This window comes from Rattus norvegicus, chromosome 2 (genome assembly GCF_021556685.1).
Source record: "Rattus norvegicus strain SHRSP/BbbUtx chromosome 2, alternate assembly SHRSP_T2T, whole genome shotgun sequence".
NCBI lineage: Eukaryota > Metazoa > Chordata > Mammalia > Rodentia > Muridae > Rattus > Rattus norvegicus.
In genome coordinates this window covers 32,284,940-32,302,428 of record NC_141535.1, presented here as the reverse complement: position 1 = coordinate 32,302,428, position 17,489 = coordinate 32,284,940, and the positions used below count along the sequence as shown (strand labels likewise).

The window sequence follows — 17,489 nt, the reverse complement described above, 5'->3', positions numbered from 1 at the left end:
GCATCCGCACAAAGCCGGTCTCGATGCCTGGGTGGGTTAAAGGCACCGTGGGTGAGGAGATGCGCATCCCCAGCTGCCCTGCTTCCTGATCCGCGTTCTCTCTCATTAACTCCATGTCAGAAAGTCTATTCAGCCTTGTCCATGTGTCAAAAGCAGTGACAAGCAGAGCCTAAGCAGTATTTGCTGAGCGTTTCCTGTGTGACAAGACCATGGTAAGGCTACCACGCGTGCTCGGTCACGTGACTGTCACAGCTTCTTCGTTCTTCAGTGAGGGAGCTAAAGCTCAAGCAGAGCGGGAAGATTGCCCAAGGTCATACGGACAGTGAAAGAAAAAAGCCATGACTTTGGAGATGGCTTGTAGTTAAAGGAATAGAGCAAATATTTCCAAATGCTTTGGTCAAACACACAGATTGGAAAAGCTCACAGTTATCAAAATCCTGCCCCCAAAGCAGACCTTCCATGTGTCAGGGAACTCCAGGTTTAGTCCCAGGAATGGATCCCAGGCTTCTCAGCACGAGGAAACTTCATAAATTTTGAATAATAAATCTTTTACAAATCCCTAAGGAGTCTGAAAAAATACAAAATAAATGAAAGCTATTTTGAATTCAGTAACGTCTTTGCATTAAAACACCTGGTTTGTAGATGCTGGGGAGCTGAGTCCTAAAGATACTCTGTGGTAACTCCACATCCTGAGATCCACTATGCGGACCTCTGCTGAGGTATTTGTCCTCTCTGAGCCTCGGTCTCTCCAACTCTAAAGTAGGGATGATATGAGATGTTGTTTTAAGCCTCTCACAGAATTTGTGTGACAGCATCATGAATCTGGAAGGCTTCTGTCTAGGGCAGTATAAAAATGGTTCACCATACAGTTGCTGGCCTGTCTAGTTCTCATGTGGTTAGGGAAAATAGACAGTCTTTAGAGAATGGGCTTACAGAACAAAGCCCCAAAAGTGCCTTTTAAGTTCTAGTTCAGGAATAAGACCTGATGACAGATCGAGTCTGTGTCAAAGGGGCTAACTGCAGTCTCACAGGCACACAGGGAACATTGACCTCACTTAAAAGGCATCAGAAATATTCCCGTAGCAAGGGGTATGTGTGGGGCAGGCTGCTGTGTACGGCAAGATGCTTGAAGTCACAGGGATCCAGAGAGAACCACCCAGATTTAGACAGTCTCCTCTCTGTGAACTAAAACTGCAGTTGAAACCGGAGGTGTTCGCCTCATGGCGATAGGGGATTTTGGGTTCGATTCCGTTTGATTTGAAAACATAACTTAGCCTTGCTGGTGACTACCGTGGAGAGGAGGTTTCACATGGCCCTGATACTAGTGTTTGATTGCATTGCATGCTGGTATAATTTAAGGCACATTCAGCTTGCAAACTGAAACTCATGGTAACCTAACTGCCTCAAGCCTCTGCACAATGTCACAATCTCAAAGCTCCTAGTCACACCCAACTCAGTTCCAGGCTGTCACTGACTCCAGGAGACAGGATCCTAGAAGGCGGTTCCCCTCAGTATCACCAGCTTGAGTTCAGCAGAATGTATTGCAGCCTCTCCCTTTGAGTTGTGGGAATGCAAGAAAAACAAAAAATTAAGTCACCGCATCTACCCAAGGAGTTCTAATTTGCAAAGCTAACTGGTCCTCAGATTGAACTTGAGGTCTCTCTTTCCTCTGCCCTCAGCAAAGCAGCCATTTTACGGACAAGGACAGTTCCACTTTATAATCAATATAGTACTCAGATGTAAGGCCTTAACTGTACTAAGCGATCACAAGAACTGGCATTCCCACTTGTCACCTAAAGAGCATTGTGCCATCCAATTCCTGCCATTCGAGATACCTAAGAGGTGAACAGTCTGTGGTTACAGTGCTGGTAAGCAAGATGGCGGTGATTTATCTCAAGCAGCTAGCCTTAGGATGTGTGTGGGATCCTTCCTGTCTTGCGGCTGTGCTTGGCTTCCTAGGCTTCCAGCTTACCCAGACTTTGCACGCCAAGAGGCCAGGAACCAATAGAGTAGGAGGCTTTGCCTGCTTTAGTTACATTTTGTTACATTTTACATTTGGTTACATTTAGCTGCATTTTGTTGCAAGTTTGTGACACGAGGAAAAGAAAACCAGGAGGTCATTCTTAAAGAATGGAGGGAATTAAAGCCAGATGCATCCTTAGATATTATTGGTCTAACCTGGTCATTTTTCAGCTGAGGCACAATAGCTGTATCACTTGGCTAAGGTCCCAGAGTTAGTGACCTGGCACCCCTGATGTGGGAATGAAGACTACCTCTCTCCAGTTTCTTTCCAAAGCCAAATTCTATTAGTAAGTCTACCATATCTTTCTAGAAAAATCCTCTGCAAGTGAAAACTAGACTTTGGTTTTGGTTTGCTTACAGAAACGATCCATTCTATATGACATCATGGCCTTCTTCTGAACCATACAGGTTGGAGACTGCTCCTTCAGGAGGACATGAGATTTGTATAATTCTCCTTCCCCTTGTTATGTATTCGGCTTCATTGAGGTATAATTTACACACTATAAAGCTAAGTGTTTTTAACTACTCAGTGTGCTGCATTTCAGAGAGCTCAACCATTGCTAAAATGCAGCTTTAGAATGATGTCATCAGCCTCAGACATTCCTTTATACCGTCTATACTCCCAACTCCAGCTCCAGAAAAGCACGAATTGGATTTCTGTCTCTTTTTGTGCTTCTAGAAAATTCATATGAATATAAGCCGTCAGCATTTCTTGTAGGTTGATATCCTCCAGTACTATTATTCCTGGATCTTTTGATTCTGAGGATGATTCTAAGATTCACTTACAGTCTATGGGCTATATCAGAAGCCATTTCCAAAGCTTGACTGGTATTCCACTGCAGAAACATGGCAGGTTCTACAAACCAACGGATGGCCCGTTGGATTATTGTCAGCATGGAATTCTTATAAGCAATTCTCTTGTGATTAGGCCAACTTTTCATTTAAGCATACTATTTTGGAAGCGACATCGAGTTCTGTGGTGGATATACATCTTACACTGTTCCCAAGGTGTCAGTGTCCCTTTATGTCCCTGCCATCGCTGTACAGTGAGAGTCCAAGCTGCACACCCTTGCCAGCCTTTATCCATCCTCTTGGCTTGGAACATTTAACTGAGTGCACAAAAGTACCACAGTCTGACTCAAGTCTGCATTCTTATAATGGAGCAAATATTCTCCCATTTCTGTATTGCCTCTTTAAGTGCAGATTCAGAAAATTTCAGCCATTGTTACTGGGGTTGGTGTATCATTATTAAGTTCAAACAATGCTTTTGTTTTCTTTTGTGTTTTTGAGACATGCATTCTCTGTGTAGCCCTGGAGGTCCTGAAACATGCTCTGTAGATCAGGCTGGCCTTAAACTCACAAAGATCCCCCTGACTCTGCCTCCCATGTGCTGGCATTAAAGGTGTGCACCACCACCTCCTGGTTCAAGCAGTTCTTTATACATTCTAGAAACACCGTCTTCACTGTCTAGTAACAGTTTGAAAATATTTTCCCCTATTTTGTCGCATTTCATTTTCTTAATGCTATCTTTTTCTTTAAGGACAAACATTTTTAGTTTTTGCTAAATCCCAACTTGCCCATTATTTCTTGTGATGTTCTTTTGTGTCATAATAAGACATCTTTTTCCAACAAGGATTACAAACATTTTTTTTTATTTTAGAAATCTGATATTTTTAGGTCACAGCAGAGCTCAGACACAAGTGTGCTCAAGTGTTATCTGTGTCTGTCGTGTGGATGGAAACTGACATCTGGGTTTCTATTCTCCTCTTATGAAATGGGTTGTGTATTGTTCATTTTTTTACATGTTTACAAGTCAGCTACATTTCGTTTTATGTGAAGTGTGTGTTTTGTGCTATTTCCTCCTGTTTCTGTTTCCGTAAAGCATTCTGTGATACACGCTGCAAATGTTCCCACAGGTTTCTGGTTGTTTGTTTATTGAGTTTAGGACTGAAGTCTTTTGTCATGGTGCAATAAAATGTATAATAAACACCCAGGCTTCCTCTGGGTCAAACTGGAAAGAGCTTCCCTAATCTTGGATTCAAAACCATATATCTCTAATTTGTTCTAATGTTTTGTGCTTTCATATAATGGAAAAAAATGGTTTTGGATACAAGGTCTTATTATGTGGTCCTCGCTGGTCTGAAACTCAATAGGTAGTCCAGGCTGGCCTTGAACTCACAGAGATCTGTCTACTTGTGCTTCCCAAGAGCTGGGATTAAAAGCATCATACTCTGCTTTAAAAAAAAAAAGTGTGTGTGTGTGTGTGTGTGTGTGTGTGTGTGTGTGTGTGTGTTTATCCACTAGAGTGCAGTATCCGTGGAGACCAGAAATACCCAATTCCCTGGTGTTAGAATTACAGGCAGTTATGAGCCATCCGGCATGGGTAGCTGAGATCCTCTGGAAGAGCAGCAAAAACCCTTCCTTACCCATTAAGCTACCTTCGCTCTCCCTGTTCTTTCAGTTTTAAAAGACATGTTAATGTAGTTTTAGAGTCATAGTATGTTTTCGTTTTAACATTTTATGTCTCTGGTCTATTTGGCATTTATTTTAATTTGAGAAGTACTGCATGATGTGAGTTTGTTTTTCCCAAATAGCTGCCTGACTCTTACTCTGTTCTTGGCTGCACACACTAGGGCAGATGAAACACTTTATGAATTGTCTACAGGAACCCTTAGCTTATCGCTGGTCTTCTCCCTGGTGCCTCGACCTAACAGAATTCAAATGCTAGCAAACATGGAACCAAGGAAACTGCGTGAAGACATTAAAGTTGGTGTATAGAGGACTAAGAATCGGTCCTTCTTCTCAGCTATGATGTTCTCAAGTCAAATAAGTAATTTAGAGTTAATCTTTGGGCCCGTGGTCTTCTGTGAAGGCTGGAGATTTTGTATAGGCATGTGCTCATAAAGACGTGTGCAAGACTGCGGCAGGTTCATATGTAGCAGCAGTAAACTAGATCTCCCTTCCGAGACAGCCAAGGGAATCGCAGAACAAATACATTAAGTCCTTTACAAAATGTCCTCCCCAAAGGCATATTCTACAGATGTCACACTAAGACATTCCTCTATCAGGAATACACCAGAAGGAATAAGGGGGTTAGTATAAGTCACGTTGCACTGCCCTGTGGTATGGAAAGGTTTGGAGACAAGTGGAACGGATTCGTTTTCCTCCAAACAATGTGTTAGGCAGGGCCTTCTTTCCTAAAAGCTAGGCTCAACCTGCAAGCTCAGACCTGGGGCTTAGGCTGCAACAGGGAGTCTCTGTATCGAAAGTTCTCTGCCCCATTAGCAGATGCAGGAGATGCACGAGAAACAGCTGGTGTACCACGATGGCTATGGCCACATGGGAAGAGATACCCAACTGCATGTGCATTACCAGTGTTCTCTAGGGGGCTGAAAAGGTGATACCCACAGTAGGGGATTGGGTCTTGTAAAACCTCCCAAGGAAGTCTTAGGACTTCACCCATTCTTCTGGCCCGACAAAGTTCCGTCCCAGTATCCAGTATTTCAGGAACTTCATCTCAACAGACTAAGCACAGAACTCCAGAGTATTCAAAATGGGTCAATATTTTTTTTTATCTTAATGCTAGCAGATTCCGCTGTGTCCCCCCCACCCACCCCCGCCATGAGAACCGCATAGTAGAGAGAGACGACAGAACTAAAGACTGGTCATCAAGAAACATAGTAGCGGGGTTGGGGATTTAGCTCAGTGGTAGAGCGCTTGCCTAGGAAGCGCAAGGCCTAGCGGGCCCTGCTGCAACAGCTGCCCCACAAGAGAGCTGAAACCCCCAAAGTTCCTCTGCTCCCCGCGGTGCTGTGCAAGGGCGCCAGTGAAGGAGGCAGCGGCCCTCTTGGGTCCCAGCTGCAGCGAGCAGAGGCTTTTCCTGTCCTCTCCCTTGCTCTTTCCGCTGCTTCCTTTCCCCACCCCTCCAACAATAGCCCCTTCTTGACTTCTGTTCTGAGAGAGAACGGTGAGTCCCCAGCAAAAAGGAAACTCTAAGGATTCTTTCCGCAGGCTTTTCTAGATGAGGGGAGTGAGGTATGCGTCCTGGCGTCCCCACTTTGGCTCCAATGCTGGACACAGAATCCAGAGACACTGGTCTGACACTGGGGATTTGTTGCCTCATGCTGGAGATTTCAAGAAGACCCTAGCAGAGCTCTCTCCCTCTCCCTCTCTCTGTCCTCCCTTTCTCTCCACCCTTTCTTCTTCCTTCCCCCTCTCATTTTTAGATGTCTTTTTCCATGCTGGAAATTAAACAGTATTATTTAATTGGTTCTCAGGCTGCTGTGAAGGCAGAACTCCTTTTTAGAGCATTGCGTCCCCAGATTGTCAACACTGTCAGGCCTTTGGGTTTCTCCTTCCTGGGTTGTTTTGCTTCCCCACCCCAGATTTCTGTTGTCTTCCAGAACTAGGGATCTGCCCAGGGTGACTCTAATTTTTGTCAGCTAAGACACACTAGAAAACAATATCCTGGACTGGTGGACCCCGAGGACTGGGATCTTTGGGAAGGCATCTTTTTGCGTGTCAGTACCACAATGTGCACGGCAAAGGTTGCTCCAAGCTGAAGAGATGAGAAACCGATCTAGGAACGCTGCTGTAAAACACAGTCCTATCGTCTTAGATGGGGTCGCAGTTAGCAGATGGTTTTATAATGCTGAAACTGGGGGCTGCACCACTCTGTATACCGCAGTGACCCCCATACCCTTGGTGCTGTCTGTATTGGACTGCGTAACAGAATTGTGTGGAACTGTGATTTGGGGTTTGATGGATAAAAGAGAGCAGCAGGTCTGGGATGGGGCCTGAGGTTCCCCATTCCTAACAGGCTCTCAGGTGATACTCTGCTGAGGGTCTTTGGGCCACACTTGTAGGGTCCTGCCTGAAGGAGTGTTCCAGGTTTATCAGCTGCAGATGCCCTTCCCTTCTTACTGAGGGAGCTGAATGCTAGTGACATCGCTTTGGGGAAACTCCAGATTGAAGATGAAAGAAAAAGAGATCTGCCACTTACGGCAGGGTTCTCTGATGCACGGGGAGCACTGAACAGGTCCCAAACCTGGTCAGGACTCTGCCACAAATACGATCTATGGTTACGTCAGTTCCTGACTTGTATCCACAGACACAGGGAAGGAGGTCAACATGGGGCCACAATATATAAAGGAAAACAGGTGTGTGGACCAGAAGAGCCTTTGTGTGTGGCCCTGGGTCTAAAGAGACAGGGTTCATCGACCCAGAAAGATAGAGCTCTTTTTTTTTCCAGGCCCCGTTACAATATAGAAACCCTGGACACCATTGTCAAATGTAATGAATATCACCCCCAATCCCAACTTGCTGTTAGGCATTTGTATTTTCCACTCTAAATTTGCCAAATACCGGTGAGACTAGAAGCGGTCATTTTTGCCTGTCCCGACAGGCTTTGATGGAGGGAAATGCATTCAGCAAGGGTCTTCCATTTCTCTCCTGAATTCGCCCCCATGGTGTGCTGTGCTCTGCCAACCTCGGCCCTCCTTTAATTTGCATGCACAGCTCTGCCTTTCATATTCACAGGGGCGCTGCGCTCATTCCCTCAAGACCGAATCCTGGCTCAAAGCTCTTCAGTCAAGGGAAAACAAATAGTCATTCTTTCTCTTGCCAAAAACAATTTGCTAACCCATCATCTGCCCAGAAGACAAACGGAAAATAAAAGACAACCGGTAGGCTCTCGGGGCATCTCTCTGATAAGTATTTATCTCCCGTGAGCAAGTAGGTGGCTTACCTGTCAGCGTGACCCTTTAATACACGTGCAGCGGCCCCATACACTGACAAATCCATAGAAGAAACCCATAGAATTCCAGTCAACTCAGCGTGGAGCTGCCAAGACAGCACCGTGGGGTAAGATAGACCTTCCCTTGGCCCAAAGCTTGACCTGTCTTTCCCTCCTTTTACTAATTAATTGCTTAATTTGTCATTACATAAAGAGCTCATTCCACTGGACACCCCACTCGTTTATAATTCACTTATTCACCAGATATTTGTTTTGCATCATTTTATGCTATGTGCTGTTCTAGGCCCTGATATGACAACCGACAGAGGCCAGTCCCTCTCTGTGATTCTCACCTACCCTCATCATTGACTTTATCCAGCCCTGTTACCTCCACACAGAAAACAGAGGTCCAAGCAAGTGAAGAAGTCTGATAAGGTATCGGGCAGGGAGTAGCAGAGACTGCACCAGAGCTTATGTGTTCTGGCTTCTGATCTGGCCTTTTTCTCCAGCACTACCCCACAATGAAAGGCACCTTGTGCACAGTGGGGTGGGGTGCCCAGCCGGAATTTGTTCTCCTTAGGTTAGTTTCCAAATCAGTCTCCATGGTATCAGAGCCGTTACTCTAATCAAAGAGTCTCCAGAACTCGGGCTCTGGGTGGTAAAGTCCGGCTCGTTTCAGTGTTACTTGTTTTGTTTTTGGAAAGTGGAGGGAAGTGGAGCTAAATAAAAGTATCATTTTTACTCGATGACCTAACAGACTTGTTGCTGGTAAAGTTTAAAGAGAAAGAGAAACAATAGTGATTCACACGGGCCTCCTCCCCGGCTCAGTACACAGACCCAGTGCTGGCTGACACCTTTCTATTGATGAATCTGTGAGGGCTTGCAGCTAGATGGTTAGCACGAGGGAACAGCACCCTGTGTCACTTCCACTCGCTCTTCTCCCCTCTAAGTTGTGGCATGGCCACCATCGTCTTCAGAATGACTGTCTGCAGTTTTGCACAGCCAGGGAAAAGGTCACGGCAGTGAAAACCATGAGCATGGGGAAGTGGGTGGAAGGAAGTACAAATGTCTGCAGCATCTTTCAGCTCTCTTCCCACGTGCATCTAAGTGCAGAAGTTTGGTCCCAAAGGAAGCCTTTCCCAACAGTGGAGGCTGGAGTGCAGCTGTCACTACATGCAGCTAAGGTCCACTGCACTTCTGCCTTCAAGACAGACGGACATTAGCATGTCCAACAATACCAGCCTCTTGTGTCGTGTGATTTCAAGGTTAGGAATATGTGTACTCGGTGTGTGCCCGACTTGAAAACTTTAAGGAATAATCTCTTCTGACGGATCTTTGGTACAGTCTCAGAGCAAGAATAAATACCCAACAGGGATTTAATCTCTCAATTTGTCAAAGCGTGGGCCACCTAAGCATTAATAAATGACTGTGAAAAAGATCACAGCCAACAGTGGCTGTCTCCTGCGAGTTCCCAAGTATTGTGTTAACTGCTTCCTAGCCATAGTTTCCACTTAACCCTCAGAATATATTGCATTAATTCAGCTTTACATTTGAGGGACACAGACTTAGGTTAGAGCCCTGATCCAAACCCCTCTCTCCGTCAGTAAATGACAAATTTGAAACTCAAGCTCAGGTTGTTTGGCTGTGTCCTGTCTTTCACACTCTGCTTGCTCTGACTTGAGTCGTGCATGCACACATAGCCCCATGGGATACAAACCGTGCTGTGATCTAAGCAGTATTTAACTGAGCGTGGGGCAGGGGCTAGTGGAAGAACATGTGCATAACAACATACACCCTAAGTTCAATCCTTCACACCCCCCAAATGCAGATGACACACTGGTAATTTAGCTATTGGTACCATTTTGGCAAACAAATTAATTAGCGAACTATTGTATGAGTTAGATTCTGGATCGTTCCAAACTGGAATTTCCCATTCTATCAAAAAGGAGCCTATGATGTCCCTAAAGAAGAATCACTCTGGAAATTTCCACAAACATCAACTCATTCTTTGGAGTTGAGAAGATAGATTGAGTAGTGGTGACCCAGGCTGATGTTGCTGAAGGATTTTTCCTGAACCCCACCCCCACTCCCACCGTACCCAGCAGCAATCCTGGCAATGACTTCACGACTCCCAGCTCCTTAGTCTTGGCTCCCAGGAAGGAACACAACAAGCACAGGCTCCCCACTTTTGCCTGGCTTGTCTTTCAATAGAGTGACCCCGAAGCTGTTTGTCCCCCCATCGCATGCCACCAGGCATGGCATTAATAACATCAGGAGAAATGAAACCGAAAGGAGCCAAGCAGGATTGCATGCTGCCCTGCATTTCTCCTGGGGTCACAATTGGCGAGTACTGATACAAAATGCCCAAGAAGATCAGTCTTGGAAGCTGTTGCCTTGAGATGCATGAGGGTGTGGTGGCTGGGGCAGGTGGTGGGAGAGCTGGGCACCACGGGGAGATCTGGGCACGAGATCTGGGCACCGCCAGATGAGCTGGGCACCTCTAGGAGAGCTGGGCACTGCTGGCTACTATGGTTTCACTGGTTTGCATCCTTAAGGAGCAAATGCTATTCTGTTTCTTTCTTTTAACTTGTTTTATGGGGATTCTAGGAAAAGTTTCTTTTTCAAAACAAAGTATCTATGAATGGAACAAACCCTACATTAACCATCCAGTTCTTCTAGACTGTCTCATCTTCATTCAGGTGACAGCTCCGTTTCAAATAAAGATTAATTACGCGATTGTGATTAAAGCACAATCTGGCCTAATTAATTTTAAAATGTCGAGTTTACTATGCTGTCTATACTCTGAGCATTTCAACCCATGTATACCATAGGAATGGAGGGTTTGAGATGGATGCATGGCCACTGCCTTCTACCCATCCAGCACCTCACTGGATTAAATTATTAATAGCAGCCATGCCACAATCTTGGCTTGACCTTGCTAACCTATTTTTGACAGCGTGATGCTGGCTCCCTCTTGGCTTGCCACGGTAAGTTTTTGGTAACATTATCCTCTCTGACGAACGCAATGGAGGCAGCTTAGGCATTTAACCGCTGGTGGCACAGTGTGTGCAAGCCTGACTACCTTGCTGTGTTCTATTTGGCGCTTTAGAAGAGCAGGCTCTGGGTGACTATTTCTCAGTCACATCCGTGGCTAAGCTTTTCACTCTTCCTGACACGAGCAATCAATCTAAATCTTCCCGCTCCAGTCACACACTGATTTCCAAAACTACAGTTCCGTGCCCTCAAATCCCTGCCTTCTTTTGGGTGGTACATGACACTCCACATTGACAGTGACAGTACATTAACATCTAACCCACATGGGGCATCTGTCTCCTGAGTCTCCCATACACAGCAGCATTATTCCAGAGAGGTATCCCTTCCTTTCCCTCCTACTGCAGGGGCAGAGTGACAGTCATACATTAACAGTTCTCTTTGGGGAGATGGACTACAGAATGAGAAGTAAAAAAGCAGGAGAAGGAAACCTCAAGTCAGACAATATGCCAAAGCCCCTCGGCGAATCACAGTTCTCAACAGACACCCCGAGAGGGTTCCCAGGATGCAGTCCTGGGAGCAGTGACCCCTCCAGTGGGGCACACCACATGTCCCAGTGGTTCCTAGTTAACCCAAGTTGCCTGTTCCAAAACAACTCAGGTTTAACACAGCGACCTCCTCAGCCCCAATACAACTCCATCTCCGCTCCTGCCAAGCCTCAGCCCTGCAAAACATTAATATTCTCTTCAGCAAAGAGACTTGAGCCTACACTCTAGGCCACCCATCAGTCACACCTTTTGATTAAAGAGCAGACCAGGGAGGTGATTTCTGTGGAAGATGCCAGGTCAGCCCCCATCGCAAGGACATCGAAATGAAGAAAGAAAGGAGTATGTGGTCACTTACCAGCTCCTGAGGGCTGAGTGGCTGCAGCCTCACCGCTTTACCTGGTCTCTGGCTGTCTCTGTCTTTCCCTCTCTCTCTCCCTCTTTCTCTTGTGTACCGATTGCAGGGAACTTAAAGAACTCGCAGGGACAGTGTTTCAAATGACTTAAGAAGGAGAACAGGAACAGTACTCCGTTCTCTTTTTCTCAGATGAGTACCTTCGGGAAGAAGGAAGGAAGGGAGGGGAGAGGGCGGAAGTCAACAACCGTTCGCTTTCCTGAAAAAAAATAAGGAAACAGAAGATAGACATCTCATTTTCTCTTAAACAAAATGTTGGAAGGGGAGGGGGGAGAAAGAAAGAAAATCTTTACAAAAGTGAATTCCTCAAATATGCTCTCTACCCTGGGAGCGCTCATGACACGAAAACTCCTGAGTGGCCCTGTCCTGTCCAAACAAACGCAGGCTCTCCTGGTCGCAGTCTCTGGTATCTGGCTTGCAGAACTGACACAGCCCAAAAGGAGCGAATCATGCCCTGTCAACTCTGACTCTCAGCTGGGGAAAGTTTAGGCTGCTGTGCTAACCAAGAGGGAACCTGCGGCCTTTACCAAAGGGCACAGTGACTGGCCACCCAGGCCTCTTGACTTTTCCTAGGTGCTTTGAGACACCAGTGTTGCTACAGTCCCTTGGCTGGCTCTAGATTCTTCAAGTTCCTCACAGTCAAACAGCAGATTTATGCAGTGCCCACTGAGCCCTGTGTACCTGGCCAAGTCCATTTCCATCTTCGCTAGTGGACGAAAAAGGAAAAGAAGCCACTTTGGCACGGTGTTGCCAGCCATGGCTAAATCCGACTATTGTTTACACTGTCCTGTCCTTCTTGGATGTAGTCACTTCTGGAGGACTGGAAGGAGGGTGTTAATTTGTTTTGAAAATGCTGTGAAACAGCTGGGGTCTTAGATAAATCGATCTCTGTTTTTGAAAGAGGAGGATAAAGCTGAGTGGGAGCAGAAAAGTGGGGTGAGCATCCTTTACTGAAGATGGCTCTGGGGTTCAGTGGGCAGGCCTGGGTTCTGTGAGCGATGATTTCACTGACAGAGGGAGCTGGGGCCAACTTATCTAATTATCTTTGTGAGTCTTGTACCCTCCATTCATTCATTTAAGACCATAGCCACTACAAACAGGATCCAGCAGTCGTGTGGTTCTTTGTGGTGGCACAAGAAACATTGGTCATAAGCCGCTTCCTCGATTTCCTTGATGGTGAAAAAAATGGGGTGGAGGTTATACCTCATGGGTTGCCATGGGAAAGGTGGGTTCACAGCAAGAGAGGGCTTGGTTCAAAGTCCATTATATGCTTTAACTGGGTATTATGGGCTACAATATGGAGTGCTTGTCCCACATTTTCTGAGTATATCTCCATGTCTCTCTATCTGCCTGCCTGTGTGCCTGTCTGCCTGAACATGTGCAAGAGCAGAGAAACCATGTAAGAAGGTTGTTCTGAATGTTTATAAGAACGGGGCATACTTCTTCCCGACACTGACACACATCCAACTCTGGCATCGAGACTTCCATCACGGGTGAACCTGTCCCCAGAGGCGAGTGCACCGACAGCCAGCAAAACTAGCTCTGCCCTTCAGCCAGACTCACACAAAGCAGTGCAAAGCAAGCACTCATCTGCCTCCTGGGCCCGCTCCTGTGCTCTTGCCCTCTGCTGGCCTTCCTCTGCATCCTGCCTCTGCAGGGAGGGAAGAGAAGGAAACTGGGAAGCCAGGGAAGCCAGAGCAGGACACCAGAGAAGGAAGGTGGCCAGAATTGCAGAGGCCTTCAGAGGGGAGGCAACAGGGGCAACCTGGGAGGAGGCCTGAGGCTTCAGAGCATGGAAGCATACCATACTAGGTGGGTCGTGGGAGAGAGGTGAGTGGGGAGCCATAGGGAGAGGGTGGGCATCTGTCATAGCACAACAGAGGGATGGGAAGAGACAAGAGTCCCCACAGTCGAGAAACCTCCATCACCTGAGCATCCAGTCACAGCCATGGCCCTTCCAGTTTGCTATTCTTCATGCAGACTCAGGCCAAGCCAGGCTGAGCCCACCCCAGGAGTCCAGTTCCAAGCCAAACGACTTCCCTTTCAAGTCTTCAGAATGTGGGGACTGTCACGTTGGACCGGATTGTTTTCTCAAAGCTAACTGACCCACCCAAGAGATCATGAACGGGGACAAGTACATTCAGTCCGCCGGGCTTTGATTCTAGCCATCGGCCTCTATTGAGCTTCAGGGTCGCCCATGGGGCTCCCTGAGGTTGCTCCGTGCAGACACCGAACCGTAACCTGGCTGCTAGAGGCAGAAAGACTTCTTCCTCTTTCCCTGCACTGCCAGTCATATAGAAAGTCACCTATGATTCTCATCCAATCCCCCACTGGGTCTCAGAAACTGAAAATTCCTCAGTCCCTCCCATTAGGCCTCCCGAGAGAGATCTGAGCTGGTCCCTAAGCTCTTCTGAATCCTATGAGGAAGAAGGAAATGGTCACTTGTGCCAAGCCAATGTGAAGATGCATATGTGGTGTGGATGTAACTTGGGGATAGACCCCCTGCATAATCTCCACATAGATTGTTATAGAGATCCCTGGAGCTGGCCAGAAAGGGCTTCAGGCCCATGGACCTGGGAGAGAAATAACGATGGGGCACAAGTAGTAACCTAGCAACCCATACGCCCAACCTGCTCTCTCCTCATGTGCACACAGATCATCACAGTTCCCCAATTCTACACCATCCCAACTTGGGCATCTCCAGCTATCGTGACAAGAACTCCGGGGCTTTCTGTTCACTCTGGTAGTGATTTAGTTCGGGAGATGGTGAGCTAGTATTAAAACAGAGAGTATATTATGAAAAGTATACCAAATGCTTCATGTACTGGCCAGAGAAAATTCAGAAATCCATCTGTCTGAGTGGTCAGTGTTCACAGCCAGAAGCAGGGCTTTCCTGTTCCTTCGACCACACCCATCTAACAACAGGTCTGCATCACTTTTGAAGTTGCATAAAATATGAAGGTGGCTTTTGTTTATCTACTCGGGGGTTTCTCAGCCTTGACGTATGCATGATTCCTCCCCAGCGTTGAGTGTGTGCACAGTTCATTCCCATCCCACTGCTGCCTGGTACTTCAAGTTGGGACTACACCACAATTTACATGTCTGCTTTCCTGCAGATAGACTTTTGAGTCATTTTCTAAGTTACAGTATAACATCTGTCCCTAGCATATGTCTTCTGAAAGGTCAGAGGTGGGACTCATTTCTCTCTGGGAAGACATTCTGCTCCAGTGACTCAATATTTTGTTGGTTAATGGTTGGTTGATCTCCCTTGGTATCCAGTTCCTCACGCATGGGATATGTGATAGTCAGGGTTTCTTTTTTTTTTTTCGGAACTGGGGACCGAACCCAGGGCCTTAGGGTTTCTTTTTTAATCATATCGATTTGTTTTGAGGACATGAGGATACTTTGGAGATGTTTGCAGGGTGCCTGAGAAGCTTGAACAAGATATCAGGGTGCTGTTGTTATGTCCTGTAGGATCCTGGAGAAGGTGGTTCTAATCTCCAGCCCCATGGCGTGGACCTAATATCCTCTTGGGGTTCTGCGGATAGTGAGCCTCTCTTGACATTTGGGTTCTGTGTAAATATGCAGAGTTCTGCCATTTTAAAGTGCTGATGGGTTGGTCGGATGCCCAGCCTGGAACTACCTTGAGCCATCCAATGTCTCATTGGCTTATTGTCTTTCTCTTGCCAAGCCATGGTGTTTTTTTCAAAACCCAACTCCCAAAACAACTAAAACATCCATTTCTTTCTTCCTTTCTTAGTTTTAGTTTTTTGTTTTGTTTGCTGGAAAAGTGATATGAAGGACTCGTTTGAACAAGTTATTGGGGGAGGAAGTCTATCATATGCATCCAACACTGACCATGCACCAGGGGATAGCACTGTTGGCTTTTTGCAGTCAAGCCCTGTAACATAGGCACTGCTGCTGTCCATCCCTCTGTGTTTGAGAGCATGTGATTCTCAACCAGTAACATCTCAGACCCCATGAATTCTGACTCAGAGTTCCAGTTTTAAGCCATGGAACCCAACAGTTTGACCCTCTACACAAGCAATGCCTATCAAGTAGCACAAACACAACACATGGTCCCTAAAATTGAGGAAATTATGGTCTGTAGTACACAAGCAAAAAAAAATGCACAGCTCAGACGCTCACTAGGTGTTTGTCTAGTGAGCAAGTGTGAGCTCCAGAAGGCTCCAGGCTGTGAGTGACTAATGGGCTTCTGGGTTTTGTTAGTCTGGTAGAGGAGAGAGATACATTAAGCAAATTAAACAAGTCGTGCCTGGATGCCTAACCAACGGTCATTCCTTAGACAGAGAGTCTTTTCCAAGGAAATCTGCTTGCCAACAGAGGCCCCAAAAACAAGCAAAGTTGATGAGGTGAAACTCTTAGCGGGGCAGCATGGTGGGTCCAAGTGCAGACTTTGTACTTCATCGCAAGAAGGATGGAGCACCGTCAAAGCCGTCACAGGAGAGATGGAATTGCCACACAGGAATTTCCGAAATACTAGCTTGGTCACTGTGCAAAGGTGGGTTGTGGAGGGGCAAGAGCGGATGTAGATGGGCAGGTGTATAGGCTACGTCGATGGTCCTGGTGAGGACTAGGAGAAATCAAGATGGGCGTGCTAAATCTGGACACAGGAGAATCATGACAGCTTAGAGATGGCTTGGTAGGATGTAAGACAAGAGAAAGGAGTTAGGCCATGTGTGGTGCAAATGTAAGAATCTTATGAATGCCTGTCAAATAAGGACATCCACCATAACTCTAATTCCATTCCCTGTTCTCAAAACAGATACTTAGCCTGCCTATGTTCTGCTCCAACCTCCCACCTGCTTGCTGTCTTAACTGCCTCGATATGTATTCTTATGCCTGGGCTTATCAATCCCCACCCAGTGCTGTCCTCAGAAAGCAATGAAGCATTCGGAAAGGTGGTGAGTTTGAGTGATGCATTGAAAGTTGGTGATCCATGTTAGAACCAAGGTTGACATTTTCTAAGCAGACTCTGACCCATTGTTTAGAACTGGAGATACATAGATACTGTAAAAATATTTGAGACTAAGAAAACAAACAAACACACAAACAAAAAAACAAAACAAACCAACCAACAAAAACAAGCTCAGCTTCCCTGACCTCCCAAATTACTTACTAGCTCCTCAGGAATTAGGAGCCAACACTAGTGGCTCACACCTTTAACCCAGCACTCGAGAGCCAAAGGCAGGCAGATCTCTGTGGGTTTGAGGCTGACTTGGCCTCCAGAGCTAGTTCCAGGACAGCCAAGGCTACACAAAAAAGCCCAGTCTGGGGAAACCAAACCTCCCTGCCAGGCCCAAATCCACAAAGAAGCATGGGGGTGGGGGAATGTTTCCCTACACACCGAGCAAACTGCATCAGACAGCAGTGCCCTCTGATTCACTTAAATCCTGACACTGTCTGCACAGAGAAAACATTTAGTCCCCCGAGTTGTGAGCCCAGTCCCGCATTCTAGGTACCAGTTAATTGCAAAGCGGAGGGTTGTTCTTGTACGTCTTTAAACAATTGACTATAAACTGGGTTTCTCACAGCCCTTTCCTCGGCTTAAATAATTTGACAGAGCAGCCTTCGGAACTCAGAAAAGCACCAAGCTCTGTCTGTCTACTGCTTTGCTATGGAGGATGTTACAGAGGATTCGTATGAAGCCAGACGAAGATGAGTAGGAAGGGATTCGTAAGAATGAAATAACGTTTCCACCCACTCTGGGCACACCGTCGTCTAGGAACCTCCATGGGAGGCTACCTGGGAGCTCTCAAAC

At 46.5% G+C, this 17,489-nt stretch overlaps 1 protein-coding gene and 1 long non-coding RNA gene across 2 annotated transcripts in view; one reads left to right on the top strand and one right to left on the bottom strand.

Annotated features, from left to right (window-relative positions):
* Zfp366 (zinc finger protein 366) overlaps positions 1-11,841 on the bottom strand; it is a 64,436-nt gene extending 52,595 nt beyond the window's left edge. The window contains 1 exon segment of the mRNA NM_001433267.1: positions 11,651-11,841. The gene's annotated coding sequence lies outside the window, so the exon portion shown is untranslated.
* Positions 3,310-8,510, top strand: LOC148006639 (uncharacterized). Its single transcript, XR_015673808.1, has 2 exons — positions 3,310-5,702; positions 5,758-8,510. It is a non-coding gene; the product is annotated as an uncharacterized LOC148006639 (long non-coding RNA).
* Positions 11,842-17,489: the final 5,648 nt, after the last annotated feature.